The sequence below is a fragment of the Papaver somniferum genome, chromosome 10 (assembly GCF_003573695.1).
Source record: "Papaver somniferum cultivar HN1 chromosome 10, ASM357369v1, whole genome shotgun sequence".
In the NCBI taxonomy this organism is placed as follows: Eukaryota; Viridiplantae; Streptophyta; class Magnoliopsida; order Ranunculales; family Papaveraceae; genus Papaver; species Papaver somniferum.
Genome location: NC_039367.1, coordinates 69816409 through 69834721, shown reverse-complemented (window position 1 = coordinate 69834721; position 18313 = coordinate 69816409).

The window sequence follows — 18313 nt, the reverse complement described above, 5'->3', positions numbered from 1 at the left end:
CATCCCACATACATTCCAATCATCACATGTAAGCAATTACTTACGTGTGACATTCAACCCGCTGATCGCAAAACTCTACTAAGATAGTCATCGTACTAGTTGCAATGTTTGTCACAACACTCGCATACTAAAATCACATGGATAGATAAAAAAATGGAAATAGAAAAGTGAAGTGTGCAAATGTTGATTAAAGTGAAAGATGTATGCCCACAATACTTGTATGAATGTCGTCAAAGGATTCTACTTATAGCGCAATAGTTGAGAGACGCACCCATTTAACTCGACCACATGATTATATACTTTAAGCGCATGTTCCTTTTCAGCAAGTACGTCATAGTTTCCTTGGATCCTGCATTCCACGCTTGTTTAGGCGACGGAGACAGGGACAACGTTTCACACATACTGCTATCCAAGTGTCGAGAACCTCATCAATAGTCTTTTTGACTTGCTATATAATGATGATATTTTTTATTTTCGCGTTCAATTATGAACGTATATATTTAAGGATTTTATAAATATAAAGTGGAACTCAATCTATAGCCGTAAGAACTGTTTCAACCTAAAAAAGTTTATAGTTTCATCCTAAATAACTCATAATTAACTCCAAAAGATGAAGTTTCAAGAATGAAAGAAATCAAAGAGTATTATTATTATGATTATATATGTATATATATTTTTATATATATGTGCAATCCAAACATGCTTAACTACTCCCCCACACTTAAACTCAACATTGTCCTCAATATTCAAAACCGAAAATTCTGATTTCTGACATAACAACCCTGAAAAACTCAAAAATTGTATCAATGGGTAGGGAACTAGGAAAAACATCATGAACGAAAGTTTTTCTCCTAAGTCTTTTTTATGTTATGTCAAAAGGGCACAGTGTTTCGATAACGGTCTGACATTTATGGCCTCCGGACTGACAAACATGCAATCTGAAAAAGTTCTGGAAAAATACCGAAACTCAAATATCCAGGCATATCGCTCCAACTTAACAGACTCCGAATTTAGATTTATTTTTTGGAAAAGAAACTTGAGTCTGTCCTTTTTAAAAGTTTGTGTCAACCACTCAAATCGGACTCCGTATGAAGTCTCGAGAGCTATTTTCGTGACAAGTGCGCAGTCAGAATTTTCTGACAAGAATTCGTCAAAACTTTCATTATAGATATAAGACTTTGTAAAATCTAAGATGAGAATGCAATATATGATATGAAAAACTAATAGAAATAAAAACAAAAAGGATAGAGATACAAAACCGATGGTTGCCTCCCATGAAGTGTTTGGTTTAACGTCGTCAGCCCGACGTTATTGTTATCGTCCGTATGCCAACAATCTGAAAATTTGGTAATCCTTCCAAATAACAATCTGCAATTCAAATAACATCTTCACAAAACTATTAGCACAAAATATAAATATTGAAGCTATCACTTTATTAAAGCTTCCCCCACACTTAGTCCTTTCTACACTCGGAAGTGGATAGAGAACATAGAATTCAAGAACTTCAAAAGGCTCCTCATCTTGGTGAACCTGCACAATACTCGAATCAAACACATTAAGTGGTGGATACTTGAAAGCAAAATAATCTGTTAAAACTTTGGAAGCACATAACTCCAATCCTAAGTGAGGTATTTTCTTAAAAGTTGGATTAACAACTCTTTGAGAAGCTACTTCAATTAGATGGAAATGATCAATAGATATAGAATTCAGCAAAGGATTAGACAAACCTTGTACCAGATCCTCATTAATTATCTCTAATGAATTATTTACCTCAAGTATATCGTGGTCCTCTATCAAACTATTGTTATCAATTGGGTCTTCCACGAATTTAATCAATTTGGTTTCATTCTCAGTCTTCATCTCTTCAACACTCTCTTCATCCGAAGCAAATTCCACTCTCATGAACTCTTCTTCAGTATAAATCTTGGGACAATGATTCTCCGGTGAAGGAATAACCGGTTCTACTACTTGCAAATCAACCGGCCTAAAGACATTGTAATCGGATATTCATTGTAAAGTTGATATGCATTTGAGTATGTCATACCATTCATTACAATGGTTCGGTCATACCAAGGCTCCTCCTTTTGAATGGGTGAATGATCATTATAAAGATCCAGAGTTGGAATAAACTCATCACTGTTACCCATACTTTCCAAAGGTTGCTCATCTTCAAAATATTTGTTGACTTCCGTAGGAACTTCAGAATTATTTTGGTTTTGAGGGCAAACTTCTTCTTCATTCCTTGTCTTACTGAGCTGAGCAATTCGTATTTTTAAGTCGTTCACATTCCTTTGAATTTCTTGGAGCTGCTCATCTTGATTATGGTAATATTGAACTATTTGTCCTTGAAATTCCTCCATCATGGTACACATTCGTTCTGCAACACTCGAAGAAATAGGATTATTATCATAACTATCCTCCCATCCTTGTGATTGTTCACTTACATGTCAGTCATAAGGTTGTTGACATGTATGAGAATATCCGTAAGGTTTCGTGGGATATTGATCATAACCAAAAGATTGGTTTTGATTATACCCATAGTATGGTTGGTAGTTTTCATATGAATGAGATTGAAAACCATATTGATTACCACAATTATATGTCTGATCTTGTGCTCCGTACATGTTATTTACGTAAGTAAACATGACGGCTCACAAGAAAAGAAAATCAAAACAAAAATAAAAACAAGCTAAACAAATAACAAATCAATTAGCAACTGCTCCCCGGCAGCGGCGCCAAAATTTGTATGGGTTGTCGTAGGCACAACAAATTAATCAAGATATTTCCCACTAATTAACTGGTAATATAGCGGTAGTAAGAAATTGTTCCCACAGAGAGCCGTGTAATTGATAGGTTATTTGATCAGCAAGATAAAGTAAATAACAAAGGGGGGTTTGGTTGTAAGATAAATAGAAAGACAATAAAGAAGAAAAGAGATGATTAAGGAATCCTTCGCCGTTACCAAGCGTTAACAAGATTAGAATACTTATCTATTGTTCGTAAGAACCATTCATCACCAACCGTAGAATAACAGTTAGATCAGTGTTATTCCCAAAACTCCTTCAATCACTGGATACGGAAGTTCTCGACTACCAGATTCTATCCAACGAACCACCAAGTAGTAGCTCACTCAAGGTTCCAATCAAACGCCTTAAGCTTTATGAATTTAGGTTGATCCCAATAGTTAAACTCTTAGATCAAGGTTTACTTGCTGGTGTTATCTTCACACACGATTGCTTCACAGAATCCCTCTGTAAGGTCTCGCGATTTCTACCTGTGTAGAGAGTTAATCGACGATTACTTATCTCATAACTTCTACTAGCGATAGAACAATCAATAGAGTAATCTAGTATGCATCCTAATCAATCTAAGAATCACTCATAAACCTTAGATATGGTAAAGACAAACGATGATGATAAAAACTCTCAATATATTTGTATTAATAATTAAGCTTCACGCTTAGAACATTGAATTCATCCTTAATCAACAAAGGATTTAGCTACTCATATTACAAAGAAGATGAATAATGGTGGTTTCCCCCTAAAAGGTAAACCCTAGGTTTTGATGTAGAACTTGTGATATGATATTATATTCGATGATATGTGAAATGCCTAATACCTATTTTTATAGGTTTACATTGCTTGGCCATCAAGTATCAAGTTCGGTTCAAGAACCCGACCCGAAAATACGAAATAACGACCCCAAACGTGACCTTAGACCTTCACAAGTATGCATACACGTTTGCATACTTAATAAGTATGTGTACCGGTATGCGTACCTCAAATTCCAGCATAAATTTTCGGAATTAAGTATGCGTACCCGTTTGCATACTTGCTTGTCTTCGGCATTGGATAAAAAGCTTGTTTTGGCCACAACTTCTTCGTACGAACTCAGAATGCCCTCATTCTTTTTGCATTCTTTTTATCTTTCAATTCTCTTCAATATGATAATGAGAAATCCTTAATTTGAATGAGTTAAGATCGTTATTTGGCCCGTCTCTTGATATTGAGCGTTTTGCTCCTTTTCGTCGCACTTCTTCCACTTTTCTTGGACTTGGGCACTTGGATACTTGGAATACTTCTCTTCTTAACTCTTTTTAGCACTTTGTAGATCCTTTTTGGATGATTCACCTATTATAGGAAAATAAGAGAAAAGAATAGTAATAATACGAAAATATGCAAGAATAATAGCTTAAACAAGTATGGAATGAACACAAAAATCATATGAATTATGCACTTATCAACTGTGTGCGACAGTATGTGAACGTGTATGCATACTATCATACATCCAAAACATCAGTTGAATTCGGTACGCGTACGGGTACATATACAATAGTTCCCGGACTTCAACTGAGTTCACCAGTACTCGTATGGGTATGCATACCAAGGTTCTCGGACTTTACCTGACCTCGCCAGTACGCATACGGGTATGCATACTATACCGGTCTTGGATCACATATATGCAAGTACGCATACTATGTCTACAATCCAATTATGGTTACTCATTGAAACATTCTTAGAGGATGACAATAATCGTTTTCACTAACTATTAGCATCAAAGCGATTTTCAAGTTATTGAAATAATCAATACGAAACATTCCGAGTCTACATCAAATGACTGTATGACAAAAATCATGTAAGATGTTACCAGGCGATTTTCACATGATCATCTTTTGACTTTCGTCAAGAATATAAGATGAACTTGGTTAAAGCGAAAGCTTACCAACACATATTTCTCGAAATATGTAAGCGAGTTAAACTCAGCTCGAAATATCAAATGTGTATAATTGAAGTCTATATATCTATACGACTTTTGTCTCAAATAAGAGATATAGTAGATAGACTTTTGAGTGATAGATGAGTTCAAGTCTCCATATACATTTTGTTGATGAAGTTCCACAAGCTCCCCTTAGTAGTTATTCGTCTTCAATCGATGAACGTCGTGAAGTCTAATGCTCAACTACACTTTCTATCCTAATCCGAGACTTAGCTGTAAGTAGACAAGAAATCAAGACTTATAATTTTGGCAACTAAACTTGACAACAAGCTTGAGATAGCAACGCTTGCGAGTTCGACCGAACAGTTCTCTAACACTAATCATGGATTTACTTCGTCTCATGGAAGGAATAAATCTTCTAAAGATGTTTCTAATGCTACACACTCTAATCACTCCCGTGATCAGAAAGTATGTCTTTTTTGTACTTCAAAAGGACATGTTCAACGGAAGAGAAAACTGAAGCCAAATGACAATTACTTTGGTCGACTTCAGCATACCTTGGATTTAATTCTCAAAGGTGTTACTGACATTCATATGTCTAAATCTATTGGTTTCAGGACTCTCCATGTGAATTCTCCTAGGAATGTCAGTTCAAATTGCTCATCGAACGTTCGAACCAATTGTAGCATTGATACAAATCGTTCAAGGAGATTTCAGAAATGTCCCTCTCAAACCTAATGTGATGAATGATGTTCAAGATGTGAAAAAGGTTTCTGTAGATGGAAGCAACGGTGGAGATATGAAGGACAACCTTAATCTGATAATTGAATGATACAAAGATCTTATCAGCAGGCTGTCAAAATCCTCCGAACAAACTTTTTCTGGTAAAGACTTGAACTTTGTCTCGTATTTTGATGACAACAAGTTTTATGGTAACTTTTCACATAAAAAAAGATTCTTTCCTAGAATTGGAAGGAAAAAGAGACTCAACCGTGAACATTGTTCATTTAATGAGCTTAGGGCTCATACTTGTGCTAATTAATCACAAGGGTTGAATGCTTACTCATAAAAATCTTGTTGAGTAAGATTTGCTAATAATCAGGTATACTTTCGGCAAAAAATGATTTCTGTTTAGTTGAGCTATTTTCTTGTCGTCCATAGCTAAACTATTGTCCACAGACAACTTTTCCTAAGTATTGGTGGTGTCTCGTTGATTTTTTTGTTGCAACTATGTTGCTTGCTACTCTTGTGCTCTAAATTGCTTCTCTATGGAGATATAAATTTATTGAGCCAAAATCTTGTGAAAGAAAATTCTTCACGTAGCAAAAATGTATTGTTTTGCTTTGCTTTTGTTATTATAAAAATAATAATAGTACATTCTTTTCTTTCTTTTTTTTTTTTTTTTTGGGGGGGGGGGGGGGGTGGTTCAGATTATGTTCGTACGGGTACCATATCTTACTTGTCACGAACTGTCTTTAGAAACCCTAAAAGTTGCCTTCCATAATAAACCATTTAAATACCAAACCTATTGAGTCACGTACGCATACTCTAGGTTTTTGTGGTTTTTTCAAGAATGTCTTCACCTTCTCGCACTGGTGGTTTTGCAAGAGGTTTTCTTGATAAAGGTATTGGTTTCGAGTCCAAGGGGAGGAAGAAGAGAACCCTAGTAGAAGATGATCAAAATCCTAATGCCTCATGTTATTATGCCTACACTCATCAGGGTATTGAGAATGAGGATATGGTTTCTGCTGAAGTGGTTCATGATTTTCTTAAATACTTTGGGGAAGCAATACTGCAACTTGTTGATACTATGAAGGGTCTTGATGTGTTCAGAACTGAGTTGAAAAAGGTTAATTCAGACCTTGTTCTTATGAAGACACATGTTAAAGTTCTTCTCAATGAGGATATCTTCTCTGAAGAAGCAGTGGATGATATCGATCACAAGCTCAAAGGACTCAAGACTCGTGAGGGTTCCGGAAGTGATCCTTGATTTCCGTTCGCGATCGATTTTGTTGGTCTAGGAGTTATTGTTTATTGTTTTTAGTTTGTCTAGGAAACTTCTTATGAGAATATATTCTTGTATTGTAAAAAGGATTACTAGTGTTTGGAATAGCCATTATTGTGAGTACACATAGCTATTTCCAACGATTTTCATCTTGCAATATTTTTAGATTTATTTATTTAAATTCTAAAGTTTATTTGGAAGATGATTTTGCAGTATTAATCTTTATGGTTTTATATATTGCAACTTGTTATGGGATATGTGTGTTTGCGTCCGTGTACTATGATTGTCCCATATTTGTCAAAAGTTAAGTCTTTCACATGTCATTTATTGATAAAAGATTGAATGAACTTTTGACAAACAAAAGTCAAGCCTATTATGTCATTATGCAAATATTGATGGAAGATAGGATGAACTTTTGTCTACAAAGATTAAGTCTATTACATGTCTCTATGCAAATATTGATGAAAAATAGAATGAATCTTTGAATATTTCGCAGTATTGGTCTGTTCCTGATCCACATCTTTGTGTAAATGTTGTGCGGCTCCGTAAGTTCTCTTATGTTGAGCATTTTTGATTAAGTTAATCATGGGTTCTCTTGTGGTTAATTTAATTGAGTATTGTGGATACAAATTTATGTTTCATGTGATTTGTTATTGTCCAAAGAAATCCTTCTTTTCTTGTAAAAGTAAGGTCGCTCTTGTTGTTCTTTCGGGAATGACATTTTATGGGGGAGAGTTCTTAATTGAACTTTAATTGCCAAATCTTTGTGGACAGTGCGGCTGTGGAATATTGTAGGAGTTTTCTTGTATCTTTATAAACTCCTTGATGAATACACTAGTTTTGGCTATGTTAAATCATCGAAACAAAGTTGATATGTTGTTCTATTTTGGTAATGAAGTATCTCTATGGAAATTTCATTAGGATCCCACTAGTTTTCGTACCTTTTCCAATTTTATTGCCAAAAAGGGGGAGAATTAATGTGTAGTTCACACTACAAATACATATGGTTTACGGATCATTATGTAAGGGGGAGTGGTTTTCATGCGAGATAAAGTATTGACTAAGGGGGAGTGATACATATCACCATAGTATTGTTGTCAAAGTTGTCATACAATTGGACTTTGATGTTGTGTAATAATACTATGAAACTGTATGACAATGATTGAGAGCAAGTGTTTTCTCATTGTTATAGATATATATCTTCAACAACTATGATGCTGAGTTGAACACATTCAGAATCACTGAAGTACTTGGAAGTGACGAAGATTTCGAGTAATGCTGAAGAACCAAGGAAATCAAGCATTTGGACTGAGAGATATAAAGTTTATTTATTTTGTTCCATATATATTCATAGTTTTGTCACTAAAATTGACAAAGGGGGAGATTGTTAGAGCACTGCTCGGTCGAACTCGCAAACGTTGCTATCTCAAGCTTGTTTGTCAAGTTTAGTTGCCAAAACTATAAGTCTTAATTTCTAGTCTACTTATAGCTAAGTCTCGGAATATAAAGTGTAGTTGAGCATTAGACTTCATGGCGTTCATCGATTGAAGACAAATAACTACTAAGGGGTTAATGTGTTAAACTAATAATAGAAGTTTTTCCATGAGAGTTTTCGGAAATATTGGTTAACATTAATTGGAAATAGGAAAACCGAATTTAGGTATTTTAATGCATATCTTGAGAATATTTTCGGTTTTGGAATTTCCTTATTGTCCAAACAATCTTGGTCTATAAATACTTGAGTTTGCATTTCTTTCAAACTATCCTAAGAGCCATGCAAACTTCATTTCTTATAGTTTTTGGTGGAGTCGTATATTCGGAGAGGAAAGCACCTTAATTAGGTGAAATCTCTTACAACCGCTCGTTTAAGACTTATGTGGGATCAAGAAGCTCTACGAGTACCGTTGGTGGGAAACTAGATAATTGCAACGTTATTAGTTTTTTATTATTTATTTTGATTGACTAACGGTTGTTGAAACTTTGATTGCGCCTGGTTTGTTTATTCTTGGGAATCTTGTCTTCTGATATAAGATTCACTCCAACTAGATCAGAGTATCAACGAGATCTTTAGAACCATCTTCGGATCCAAAGACATCTTGTGATAATCCATTGTTGACAGACTTCGTTCTGTGCATGATTGATCACAAGAGGATTCAAGTGTTGTTTTGCAGATATTTGAAGGCAATAGAAGATTTGAAGACGAAGAAGAATTCTTATTAGTTCTCATATCTTGTGGTTTTAGTGCAAAAACCTTGATCGGTTGGGATCCAACTAGAATCGGTTTATCTTTGATAGACTTGGTTAATTAGTTGTGTGAGATCGACATCGCTTTATAGTTTCTATTTGAGATATATATTGATTGATTGCAAATCTAGAACTTGATTATTTCTGTAATCAATATTTTGATTGATCTAACCAGACAAATGAGTTTATTAGATTAAACATAAGATCCTTTGTCAACACTCAACAATATCTTTAACAAGATTGTTTAAGAGTGGTTACCAAACAGATTCTTCATTTGTTGTTTGGAATACAATCCAAAGGACTTGTTATTCACGTGCGTAACTCTAGAATTCAAAGGCGCACGGATACAGAGGGAACTAAGTAGCTAGGGTTAGTTTGCTTAGACTCAATTATACGAAGTTGGTATTAGATTTTTTATAGCGGATTAATTTTTATAGTATTCAGAACTGGACCAGGTCCCGGGGTTTTTCTGCATTTGCGGTTTCCTCATTAACAAAATATTGTTGTGTCTTTTACTTTGTTTTCCGCATTATTATTGTTATTATAATTAAGTAAAATACACACGTATGATAACTCTGTAATACTTGATATTGATCCTATAGAGTTTCGGTTATTTATGAACATATTATCAAGTACACACTTTGTTGTCGTATCGTATCGATCTTGTATTCATAGTCAATCACACAAGTGATCTTGTTTTTGTATTTTCTCGGTCTCGTATCCATAGACGATCACACGAAGTGTGAACCGAATCTGTTGTATTGTGTTGACTCTGCCCATAGACGACCACATTCGCTGAAAGACTTGTTAGAGCATAACTCGGTTGAACCCACCAAGCGTTGGTATGTCAAGTTTGGTTGTCATATTTTAGTGAATCAAAACTCATTTAAAGAGTCGCTTGAATATTTACTAGAGTCAACTTCGTATAGTTTAGCTAGAAAGTTACTAGGATATGAGACTTACAAGTATTACGTGAAGACTTGAAGAATGTGAAGAAGTAAAGAGCTACAACGACGACATCATCCTTCCACTTGAGGTTAGTAATATTTGACTTGAAATGTTTCATTCCTAATGTATCTTTCAAGTCGTGCATATTGAAAACATAACTGCGAAGCTATGAATGATTATACTCTAGTTAGACATAGTATTAAGGAATTACAATACGAAGTATAACGTCTATCTTTTGAACTTCGTATATAAGACATCGACATAATCGTATGAATTCTATTGTGATTATGTATGGGTATGGGTGAAGATTTCATCCTAGGAAACAATGTTTTACATTCTTTTAAAGGAAGTAAATTCATGAACTTATTTTATGAATCGAAAGGGAAATCGCTAGGCTTATTAGTATTGTTATTCATTGCTTATCTTTGGATTACCAATATGTGTGTTTAGTATAACCGCTCATAAATTGTTTATGTATCTTGGTAAAACTATTCACAAGGTCTGACTTTTGTATTGGTATGACTTTTATTAGTGAAACCGATCTTAAGTAATCACCTGAGATGGTATGATCGATATTTGTAATTGGTGTGACCATTCCTAGTCATTGGATGACCGATCCTAGAACTTGGTTGGGACTAATCACAAGATGTATAATCGATCCTTGTAGTAGGTTAACAAGTTTTAGTAATTGGACCGATCCTATAACTTGTGCAACCGAATACAAGTTTATACCATATATATGTGGTAACCGATCCTAGTACTTAGTCAACCAACTTTTGGTAACTAGTGTGACCGATCCTAGTACCCGCATGGAGGTAGAACCGAAACTTGTTTTGGTAGAACCGTTAAACCCGTGAATGGTGATTTAATGTTTTTGATCAATCACATAGTTCTTGGAAATCAGATGAACCAATTCTAAACTTGTTTGGAAGTGTGGCAAATCGGTTCCAAGATTGTAAATATGAAAAAGGATTTACAAAGTAAAGATGTCGACATACTTTGAACGTGTGCAGTAACTCTTATCTTTTATTGTTCAAAGATATTCCTTAATAGCTAAAGGAAAGAATCCCGGATCGAAATAAATTGAGAATCTTTTAATTAAGGTTTTTAGTTTTATATGCTTTTAATTTCCAGCAATTAAAATGCATATCTTTAGAAAATAAAAATTAGTAATGTGCATTTACTAGTTGGAGATTTTCTACTAAGATTTCGGTCATTAATTGGACAGAGCATTTCCAGGAATTATTAAAACCATTTTTTGGCTTTATTGCATATCTTTGAGAATATTCGGTTTTGGAATTTCCTTGGTGTCCAAAATTCCTTGGTCTATAAATATTGAAGTTTGCATTTCAAGCAAAGCAAAACTACCTTGTGTTGTAACTGGTGGAGTCGTTTATTCGGAGCGGAAAGTACCTTAATTAAGCAAAATCTCTTACGACCGCTCGTTTTAAAGACTTCTTTGGGATCGGGAAGCTCTACGAGTACCGTTGGTGGGAAACTAGATAATTGCAGTTTATTGTTAGTTTTCGATTGATTTGATGGACTAACGGTGGTTGAACTTTGATTGCGCCTAGTTTGTTTATGCTTGAGAATCTTCTATTCTGATATAAGATTCACTTAAACTAGATCGAAGTTTCGACGGGGATCTTTAGAATGTTTGTAGATCTAAAGACGTCTTGTGATAATGCATTGTTAACAGACTCTGTTCTATGTGTGATTGTTCACAAGAGATTCAAGTTAATTGTGTGCAGGTGTTTATTGAATATCTAAGAAGATTTGAAGACGAAGAAGATTTCTGATTTGGGTTCATAATCTTTGGTGTACACAAAACTTGATCGGCTGGGGATCCAACTATAATCGGTTTATATTTGTGATAACCTTGATTGATTAGTTGAGTAGATCGATATCAATACTTTTCTTTGTGATTCGAAGTATTGATTGCAAAGTCTTGACAATTACTTTGGTAATTGTTATTGGATAGATCTAAGAACCTGACAAAGGAGTTTATTTGGATAAACGGAAGAGCCTTTTTTCAAACTCATATCACTTGTTTCAAAAGAGTTGTCACCGAACAGATTTTTTGTTCCTTTATTGTTTGGAATACGAACCAAAGGAATTGTTTCAAGTGCGTGACTTAATGCAAGTTGGAGGTGCAAGGATACAGGTGGAACTAGGTGAACTATAGGTTTGGTTGCTTGGTCTCAACTATATGAAGTTGTTTTAGATTTTGTATAGCGGCTTAATCCTGAGAGTATTCAATTATGGACAAGGTCGCGGGGTTTTTCTGCATTTGCGGTTTCCTCGTTAACAAAATCTTGTTGTGTCTTTTACTTTTCTATTTCCGCAATTATAATTAGAAGTAAAATACATAAACGTTAATTCCTATTTACTTGATAGAAATCCTATTATGTTTGGTTAAGTCTGAACCTATTATCAAGTAAACATACTTCGTTGTTGTATTGTCTCGATCTTGTATCCATAGTCAATCACACAAGTTATTTTGTTGTCGTATTGTCTCGATCTCGTATCCATAGACGATCACACGAAGTGTGAACCGATTAGTTGTATTGTCTCGACTCAGTCCATAGACAATCACTTTCGGATAAAGGACTTATGGGTGGAAACGTTTTAAATTGAGGTATATTTGGGTACCCTCGTCTTTTCAGGACTTATAGGTGGATAATTAAATGATTGTGGTGTTTTTGGGTACCCTCGTCTTCTCATGTTCTGTTGTAGATGGTAAAAAGATTCAAGATATTAATTGAATCTGGAAAACTTTTCGTAACTAAGGGCAGTGATTTTTAGGCAACAGTTATAAGACTAAGGGTCTATATAAGTTTAAAGGAAAATGATGAAGTGAACATAGTTGATTCTTGTGCTTTCTTTTGTGTGTCTTTGAATGTTTTGCAGGTTAGACTTAGATTTGTAAACTTATACCAAAGTTAGTTTAGATGCTTGAACACAAAAGTGAATCTGTGTTGAATCAAAATATGCTATAAAACCTTTTAGCAAAATGCACAGAGTAATTCTAATCCTTTATAGTTAATTCAGTTAGATCTAGTTGGCATGAATTCAACCAAACTAAAGTGGTAAAAAGTAGTTCATAATTTTGTCGATGATTGTACGAGGTACTATCTTGTATACTTCCTTAGGGGTAAGGATGATGCCTTAGAAGCCTTAAGAGTATAAACTTGAAATTGAAAGGAAAGTATATGTTACCACTAAAAGGGTTAGGTTCGAACGTGATGCGAGTATGAAATTCATATATGATAAGTTTAATTATTAAATGGCATTATTCATAATATCGCACCTCTTTATTCACCATAGTCTAATGGTATAGTTGAACGTAAGAACAAAACCATTAAGGAGATGATATATGCCATGTTGATTAATTGATTAATCGCTAACTTGTGTGTGTGTGTGTGTGGGGGGGGGGGGGGGGGGGTCGTCTTCTAAAATAGTTATATCCTGAACAAAGTAACCTTTAAAGGATCAAATAAAATTCTATATGGAAAGATAAACAACCTTCTTATGCATACATCAAAGTGTGGGGGTGTTTGGATAAGGTAGTTATTCCTCCTCCTAAGAGAACTAAGATATGACCCAAAATTGTTGAGTGCGTCTTCATAGGGTATCATGAGTACCCTATTGCATATAGTTTTTTGGTTGTGAGTTCTATTTTTCTGACATTGGTGTGAATACTTTTATGGAGTCTAGAGATGTTGAGTTCTTTGGACATGTTTATTTTGAAACCTGTCTCTTCTTAAGGATGTGTTGTTGATCCCCTAGATGTATTTTCGACTAGTCAGAATTTACCTTCAAGGAAGATGAAGTAGAGTTGATCCTATGAGAAGTAAAAGGATTAGAACTGATACTTCTTATGGACCTGACTTCATAATATGCCTAGCTTAGTCTAATATCCAGACCCGTAAAGAATCCATAACATCTACTGAAACCCCATTCCGGTAAGAAGCTTCATTCAGTGAAATGGATTCAGTCTTTCAGAACCAGACTTGGGAGCTTACTAGTTTACCTCTAGAAAGTAAGACCATAGGATATAAATGAGTCTTTAAGAGGAAATGTAATGTAGATGGAACTGTGGAAAAATATAAGGCTAGGTTGGTAGCTTGTTGAAGCACTGCTCGTTCGAACTCGCATGCGTTGCTATCTCAAGCTTGTTTGTCAAGTTTAGTCGCCAAAACTATAAGTCTTGATTTCTAGTCTACTTATAGCTAAGTCTCGTATTAGGATAGAAAGTGTAGTTGAGCTTTAGACTTCACGACGTTCATCGATTAAAGACGGAGAACTACTAAGGGGAGCTTGTGGAACTTCATCAACAAAAATTATGTGGAGACTTGAACTCATCTATCACTCAAAAGTCTATCTACTCTATCTCCTATTTGAGACAAGAGTCGTATAGCTATATAGACTTTGATTATACACATTTGATATTTCGAGTTGAGTTTAACTCGCTTACATATTTCTCGAAATATGTGTTGGTAAGCTTTCGCTTTAACCAAGTTCATCTTATATTCTTGACGAAAGTCAGAAGATAATCATGTGAAAATCGCATGGTAACATCTTACATGATTTGTGTGAGACAGTTATTTGATGTAGACTCGGAATGTTTCGTATTGATCTATAGATCATTTGAAAATTGCTTTGAAGCTAATAGTTTGTGTGAGACAACTATTGTCGTCTTCCGAGAATGTTTCAATGATTGAAATGGGAGTTTAGAACAATTAACCATGATTGGATATATCAAAGTATGCGTACTTGTATGCTAACTGTTGCAAGTTATTCCAAGTTCGGGAACCATAGTATGCATATCCATATGCGTACTGGTTGGTTTATTGAAAGTCTGGGAACTTAGTATGTATACCCGTATGCGTACTGGCATAAGTTCATGTCTGTAAATTCAACTGAGTTTGGAAGGTATGCGTACCCGTTCGCATACTGGCGAATCCAAACTAAGTCCGACCACTTAGGTATGCGTACCCGTTTGCATACTTGAGTTAGTTATGTTCTAAAAATCGGTTTGTTCATGAACTAATATATTTATAAAATAAGGAATGCAATCTTTTGCAAACCGTGGCTATAATGTTCATGATATGATTCGAGTGAAATTTTGCTTCAATTGTGTCTTGTATACTTCTATGAGAATATAAAAAATTGACCAACTCTAGAACTAGTTTCATTTGAGTCATTTGAACTAGTTGTGTTAAGATGAACAAGGTTGATATGAAAGTGTTCATATGGCTAACTTCGGTTACCTATTGTTGAGCCAACAAAGTGTACACGTTTAGGTACGGTTACTCATATCTAAATGAAGTCACTTTTCATTTGTGTGTAACAAGCTAAGTTCGGTCTAACGGTTGAAAGATATTAGCTTGAGTCTAATCAGGTTTTCATCTAACGGTGAATATTGAATGCTTTGTTACCAAGGTAACATTGATTGCAAACCCTGATTTGAAGACTATATAAGGGAGAACTCTAGCAGCTGGGAAACCTAATCCCCACACCTCCTGTGTGATAATAGTTGCGACTAGAGTCGAGTCCCCTTTAACCTAGGTTTTTCTAAAACTATTATAGGTTAACGACTTAAAGACCTCATTGGGATTGTGAAGCCAGACCCAACTATTTTCTCTGTAGTTGCGTGTTCTGATCTTGTTGTTTTCTATCGTACTGAGTACTATCTTCTTTAATATTTTCTCGAGATTTAATCTCCGATAGGCAAGATAAAAAGTAGTCACAAACATTTTCGTTTCATCTTTTGTGATTCCATAATATCTTGTTTCGCTACCATACGATTAAGATTACTGTGAGGTGATTGATATTACTAGGTTGTTCTTCGGGAATATAAGTCTGGTGTATCAATCGGTTCCTGTTCACCTTGATTTATCAAAATACAAAACAAAACTCATAAGTATTTCTGTGGGAGACAGATTTATCTATTCAATAGACTTTTTTGTGTGAGACAGATTGGTTTATCAAGTCTTTGACTTTGAGTCATAGCAACTCTTAGTTGTGGATGAGATCAGCTAAGGGAATCAAATGCATAGAGTCTTGCTGGGATTCAGAGGCGTAAGGAACGCGACTGTACCTTGATCAGTGTGAGATTGGTTAGGGATCAACTACATTCCAGTCCGAAGTTAACTTGGAGTAGGCTAGTGTCTGTAGAGGCTTAATACAGTGTGGTGTTCAAATCAGGACTAAGTCCCGAGGTTTTTCTGCATTTTCAGTTTCCTCGTTAACAAAATTTCTGGTGTCTGTGTTATTTCTTTCCGCATCATATTTTCTATATAATTGAAATATCACAGGTTATGCATAGTTCAATCAATTAGATAATCCAACCTTTGGTTGTTGATATAAATTGGTTGACACTTGAACATTGGTCTTTGGTACCGCTCAAGTTGTTTCACATAATAATCAGGCTCGCGGATTTCTATCTGTTTGATTTGTTGATTACATTGTGAAACAGAGATACAACTCTTGGATATATTTGAGTCTGACTGTCTAGTTGATTCTCTTGGAATTATATTGGAGTTTGTCCATACAGAATGCCTAAACGAAATATTGGGTGAGGTTGTTAGACCCCCACTTTTTCATAGCTAAAGGCTATAAACTAAAAGAAGGTGTAAATTTCCTTGATTCTTATTCACCCATGAGGAGAATTACTTCCGTTAAGATACTGATTTCTATTGCTTCCATAAACAACTTAGATGTACATCGGACAATGTTAAGACAACTTTTCCAAAATCGTGAATTAGATAAAGAAATTTACATAGACCAACCTGAGGACTTTGTAGTAAAATGTTGTGAAGCAAAAGTTTGTAAGTTGAACAAATCTTTGTATGGTTTTAAATAAGCACATAAACGGTCACATGAAAAATTTGATCATATGATAACGAGTAGTGGATTTAAGTTAATGAATCTAACAAGTGTATTTACAGTAAACTTGTTAAGGATGCATGTGTGATTGTATGCTTGTATATTTATGATATGCTTATACTTGGTACAAACATAGATGTGACTAATTCCACTAAAAGAATGCGTTGAATGATAACGTTGACATAAAAGACTCTGACCCTTTTGATGTGATCTTAGGGATGAGGATTAGAAGACATTCTAATGGTTATAGTCTTAGTCATTCTCATTTTGTTGAATCTATGCATAAGAGATACAATCGGGTTGATTGTAAGCCTGCTTGTATTCCATGTGATCCTTCTTGTAGTGTAATCTGAGAGTATTACGAATCCAGACATTGCCTATAGTGTGAGTAAGTTAAGTAGGTATACTTGTAATCCACAGCAGGAGCATTGGGATGCACTTAGTAGAGTATTATAATACCTAAAGTACTCTATGACCTTTTGTTTGATATATAAAATGTATCTTGTTGTCATTAGGGGATTTTTTTGATGCAAACTGGATAGATGACTCATAGTAGTCTAAGTCTACGAGTGGATATGTTTTCACTCTAGCAGGAGGGTTTGTTTTGGATGATCTCCAGACATATATTGTTCAATTCATTATGGAATCTGAGAGTATTGTGTTAGATAAATCACGAGAGAGGGTCGAGTGCCTAAGATGCTTTTTAGAATATATTCCTCTCTGGCATAGGCCTGTGCCAACTATATCTATAAACCGTGTTATCCAAGTCGTAATAGCTAAAGCTAAAAAACAACTAATCTCAACAGGAGTTATTTCCATTGATTGGATAAAGTCCAAGGAGAACATCGTAGACCCTTTGACGAAAGATTTGTCTAAAGCGATAGTTAGTAATGCATCGAAGGGGATGAGGCTGAAGCTCATAAATTAAACTTGCAATGAAGGATACTCAACCTTGCTGACTGGAGATCCCAAGATCAAGGTTTCGAATGAGACAACTAATTTGTGGTGGGTAAAGGTAAACACTATCAGAAAATTTTATTCTCCATCTCTTCCCTATGGTGTAGATGTTATAGTGTGACTGCATTTGGAGGATGGCCTTTAAATAAGTCTTAGTGAATTCTATAGTTTCAATTTAAGATTGAAGTGCGGTGTAGCAGTAAACACTCTTGATGGAATTCACCTATCTGAATGAGAAAGTGGGTCGCTTCCTATGAGAATATGAGTTGATTCTCTAGAGCATTCTGAAAAACGTACGGGATAGGTTCAGGGCCAAAATGGACACAATGGCACGAGCTTGGAAGCAACCTTAGAGATATCATGTGTAGTTGTTATTGCGAATTACATCAAATGCTAGCGGTTCAAGACATCACGTTCACTGTCTCTAGCAAGTAGTTCCGGTAATATCTCACTAAGCAAATGTTCAAGACCTCATGGATACCTCTGCCTAAAATAGTATTTCCTGCGTTTTTATGTGATTTTCGTTTTTTGTCGAAATTTAATTCATTTTGA